Raw genomic sequence first — 5,457 nt, forward strand, 5'->3', positions numbered from 1 at the left:
AAAAAACTTTTTAAAAAATCAGGTAAAATATATAAAACAATGATTTTTGAGACACTGAAAAACAGGCAACTGCAGGACACTGATTCCCAAGAAAAGAAGCAGATGAGGTGACCCCCACAATTGCTCCAGCTCACCCCCTAGAGTTTCTCAGCCCCAGCACGAAGCCCAGGACTCACCCTGAGTCAAGGAGACAGAGTTGAGAATTCAGAGGGACGTGTGGCTAGAATCTGCAGAGCAGAGGATCTGAAGAGGACAAATGCAGGGAAAGACAGAGAGATCCTGGAGTCTTCAGGAGAGTACTGCTCAGTGCGTGCATGTGAGGAAGATGGCAGAGGCCGGGGGAAGACCCACCAGAAAGGAACAAGGAGAAAGAGCTCTGCAGTTTACACAAGGCTGGAACGAGTTCATGTTCCCACCGGCAGAATGGCAAAACCTCAGAAGACACAAGACACAGGATGGAGTGCTCAGAAGGGTTGGTAAAAATTAGCACTAGTTTAGTGCTTTCTTCAGCAGCACATATACTAAAATTGGAACGATACAGAGAAGATTAGCATGGCCCCTGCACAAGGATGACTTGCAAATTTGTGAAGCGTTTCATATTTTTTGAGTGTGCTGTCTTAGAGGGAGAGCAACTGGGTGTATACAGCAGGGTGCGTATGAGTTTTTGTACCAGAGACTGACTTGGTTTGTGAACTTTCACTTAAAGCACAATATAAATAAATAAATAAATAGCACTAGTTTAGAGGTTGCTCTGGTCCCAACTAACTAAGCTTAAAAGCAAGGCTCAATAGGAGTAACCTACTACAAAAAAATAAATAACAGTGTCCCATAACAAAAGTCAAGAATATTTAAAGGAGAACAAAAATATCTGAACCAAAAAAAAAAAAAAAAGCCAAATCTGTTGCTAACAAGTCATTTCTGACTCATAGTGACCCTTTAGGACAGAGTAGACCTGCCACTTAGGGTTCCCAAGGCTGTAATCTTTATGGAAGCAAACTGCCACATCTTTCTCCCGAAGAGACTCTGGTGGGTTCCAAATGTTGACATGTCAGTTAGCAGCCGAGTGCTTAACCACTGTGCCACCAGGGCTCCTACAAAAATATCCTGCAATCCACAACGTAAAATTCACAATATCTGGCATCTACCCAAAAATCACGAGGCATGCAAAGAAGCAGAGAAATACAACCCATTTAAAACAAACAAACAAATGAACCATTGCCATAGATAGTGACGCTATAGAACCCATAATGAGAAGAAAAATCAGTCCATAGAAACAGACACAGAAACGACACATGATCGAGTTAGTAGACAAATAGATTAAAAATAGTGTAAATGTTGAATTTGGTAGATAAAAGCATGAGCATGGTAAGGAGAAACATGGAAGATACAAAAAAGATGGATGCCAAACTTCAGCCAAGGAGAGACGCAATGCCTGTGCTAGAAAGAACACTGGAGGGGATTAATAGCAGAACATGCACTGCAGAGGAGATTAGTGAACTTGAGGACAACACTAGAAACTTCCCAAGATTAAACACAGAGAGGAAAAATAAATAAATAGTTTTAAAAAAAATCAGTGACCTAAGGGATAACTTCAAGTGGATTAATATACATATATAACTAGAATTCCTAAAGATGTAGGGAGGAGAGTAAAAAAATATTTCAAGTGGCTGAAATTTTTCCAAGAAGCTAAACAAGCCCCATGTAAAGAGAAACATGAAGAAAACTGCACCAAGGCAGATGATAATCAGTTAAGCATAAACCTAGGAGTAAAGAGAAAATTTTCAAAGCAGACAAAGAAAGAAGGCACCTCATATTCAGCAGAACAAACAGAAGAATGACAACAGACTTCTTGTGAGAAACAATGCAAGTCAGAAGGTGGAGAATTATCTTTAAAGCACCGAAAGGAAAAAAAAAAAAAAAAAAAAAGTCAGTCTGGAATTCTATACCCAGCAGAAATATCTCTCAAAAAGTAAGGCAAAATAAAGATTTTTCTTTCAGACATAAAAGAGCTGAGAGAATTCATCAGCAGCAGACCTGGTGGCGCAGTGGTTAAGAGCTGTGGCTGCTCACCAAAAGCTCAGCAGTTTGGTCCACCAGGCGCTCCTTGGAAACCCTACGGGGCAGTTCCCCCCCGTCCTACAGGGTTGTTATGAGTTTGAATCAACTCAACGGCAACGGATGGACTTGCACTGCAGAAGCGTTCAACAAAGTCTTTGGGGCAGAAGAAAATGAACACCAAATGAAAATGTGCGCATATACAAACGAATAAAGAGCATCGGGCACAGTAGATTTGTGGGTAAATATAAATATGCTTGAATATTTTAATACTCTTTACCCAACTCATTCTATGAAGCCACCATATCCCTGATACCAAAACCAGGTAAAGACATTACAAAAAAAGAAAATTATAGACCTATATCCCTCATGAACGTAGATGCAAAAATCCTCAACAAAATCCTAGCCAATAGAATCCAACAACACATCAAAAAAATAATTCACCCTGATCAAGTGGGATTTATACCAGGTATGCAAGGCTGGTTTAATATCAGAAAAACCATTAATGTAATCCATCACATAAATAAAACAAAAGACAAAAACCACATGATCTTATCAATTGATGCAGAAAAGGCATTTGACAAAGTCCAACACCCATTTATGATAAAAACTCTTACCAAAATAGGAATTGAAGGAAAATTCCTCAACATAATAAAGGGCATCTATGCAAAGCCAACAGCCAATATCACTCTAAATGGAGAGAACCTGAAAGCATTTCCCTTGAGAACGGGAACCAGACAAGGATGCCCTTTATCACCGCTCTTATTCAACATCGTGCTGGAAGTCCTAGCCAGGGCAATTAGGCTAGACAAAGAAATAAAAGGTATCCGGATTGGCAAGGAAGAAGTAAAGTTATCACTATTTGCAGATGACATGATTATATACACAGAAAACCCTAAGGAATCCTCCAGAAAACTACTGAAACTAATAGAAGAGTTTGGCAGAGTCTCAGGTTATAAAATAAACATACAAAAATCACTTGGATTCCTCTACATCAACAAAAAGAACACCGAAGAGGAAATCACCAAATCAATACCATTCACAGTAGCCCCCAAGAAGATAAAGATACTTAGGAATAAATCTTACCAAGGATGTAAAAGACCTATACAAAGAAAACTACAAAGCTCTACTACAAGAAATTCAAAAGGACATACTTAAGTGGAAAAACATACCCTGCTCATGGATAGGAAGACTTAACATAGTAAAAATGTCTATTCTACCAAAAGCCATCTATACATTTAACGCACTTCCGATCCAAATTCCAATGTCATATTTTAAGGGGATAGAGAAACAAATCACCAATTTCATATGGAAGGGAAAGAAGCCCCGGATAAGCAAAGCACTACTGAAAAAGAAGAAGAAAGTGGGAGGCCTCACTCTACCTGATTTCAGAACCTATTATACAGCCACAGTAGTCAAAACAGCCTGGTACTGGTACAACAACAGGCACATAGACCAATGGAACAGAACTGAGAACCCAGACATAGATCCATCCACGTATGAGCAGCTGATATTTGACAAAGGACCAGTGTCAATTAATTGGGGAAAAGAAAGCCTTTTTAACAAATGGTGCTGGCATAACTGGATATGCATTTGCAAAAAAATGAAACAGGACCCATACCTTACACCATGCACAAAAACTAACTCCAAGTGGATCAAAGGCCTAAACATAAAGACTAAAACGATAAAGATCATGGAAGAAAAAATAGGGACAACCCTAGGAGCCCTAATACAAGGCATAAACAGAATACAAAACATTACCAAAAATGATCAACAGAAACCCGGTAACTGGGAGCTCCTAAAAATCAAACACCTATGCTCATCTAAAGACTTCACCAAAAGAGTAAAAAGACCACCTACAGACTGGGAAAGAATTTTCAGCTATGACATCTCCGACCAGCGCCTGATCTCTAAAATCTACATGATTCTGTCAAAACTCAACCACAAAAAGACAAAAAACCCAATCAAAAAGTGGGCAAAGGATATGAACACACATTTCACTAAAGAAGATATTCAGGCAGCCAACAGATACATGAGAAAATGCTCTCGATCATTAGCCATTAGAGAAATGCAAATTAAAACTACGATGGTTCCATCTCACACCAACAAGGCTGACATTAATCTAAAAAACACAAAATAATAAATGTTGGAGAGGCTGCGGAGAGATTGGAACTCTTATACACTGCTTGTGGGAATGTAAAACGGTACAACCACTTTGGAAATCTATCTGGCGTTATCTTAAACAGTTAGAAATAGGACTACCATACAACCCTGAAATCCCACTCCTGGGAACATACCCTAGAGATACAAGAGCCTTCATACAAACAGATATATGCACAGCCATGTTTATTGCAGCTCTGTTTACAATAGCAAAAAGCTGGAAGCAACCAAGGTGTCCATCAACGGATGAATGGGTAAATAAATTGTGGTATATTCACACAATGGAATACCACGCATCGATAAAGAACAGTGACGAATCTGTGAAACATTTCATAACATGGAGGAACCTGGAAGGCATTATGCTGAGCGAAATTAGTCAGAGGCAAAAGGACAAATATTGTATAAGACCACTATTATAAGATCTTGAGTAATAGTAAACCTGAGAAGAACACATACTTTTGTGGTTACGGGGGGGGGGAGGGAGGGAGGGAGGGAGAGGGTTTTTTATTGATTAATCAGTAGATAAGAAATGCTTTAGGTGAAGGGAAAGACAACACTCAATACATGGAAGATCAGCTCAATTGGACTGGACCAAAAGCAAAGAAGTTTCCGGGATAAAATGAAATGAATGCTGCAAAGGTCAGTGGAGCAGGGGCGGGGGTCTGGGGAACATGGTTTGCGGGGACTTCTAAGTTAATTGGCAAAATAATTCTATTATGAAATCATTCTGCATCCCACTTTGAAACGTGGCGTCTGGGGTCTTAAATGCTAACAAGCGGCCATCTAAGATGCATCAATTGGTCTCAACCCACCTGGAGCAAAGGAAAATGAAGAACACCAAGGCCACACGACAACTAAGAGCCCAAGAGACAGAAACCTACATCATCCTGAGACCAGAAGAACTAGTTGGTGCCCGGCCACAATCGATGACTGCCCTGACAGGGAGCACAGCAGAGGACCCCTGAGGGAGCAGGAGATCAGTGGGATGCAGACCCCAAATTCTCATAAAAAGACCAAACTTAAGGGTCTGACTGAGACTAGAGGAATCCCGGCAGCCATGGTCCCCAGACCTTCTGTTGGCACAGGACAGGAACCATCCCCGAAGACAACTCATCAGACATGAAAGGGACTGGTCAGCGGGTGGGAGAGAGACGCTGATGAAGAGTGAGCTAATTATATCAGGTGGACACTTGAGATTGTGTTGGCAACTCTTGTCTGGAGGGGGGATGGGAGGATAGAGAG

The 5,457-nt window shown here is 40.5% G+C and overlaps 1 non-coding gene across 1 annotated transcript; it reads left to right on the forward strand.

The window, feature by feature from the left end:
• Nucleotides 1-497: 497 nt before the first annotated feature.
• LOC111750236 (U6 spliceosomal RNA) lies at nucleotides 498-604 on the forward strand. The gene has a single exon (XR_002785389.1). It is a non-coding gene; the product is annotated as a U6 spliceosomal RNA (small nuclear RNA).
• The last annotated feature ends 4,853 nt before the right edge of the window (nucleotides 605-5,457 follow it).

This window comes from Loxodonta africana, chromosome 10 (assembly GCF_030014295.1).
Source record: "Loxodonta africana isolate mLoxAfr1 chromosome 10, mLoxAfr1.hap2, whole genome shotgun sequence".
Classification (NCBI taxonomy): Eukaryota; Metazoa; Chordata; class Mammalia; order Proboscidea; family Elephantidae; genus Loxodonta; species Loxodonta africana.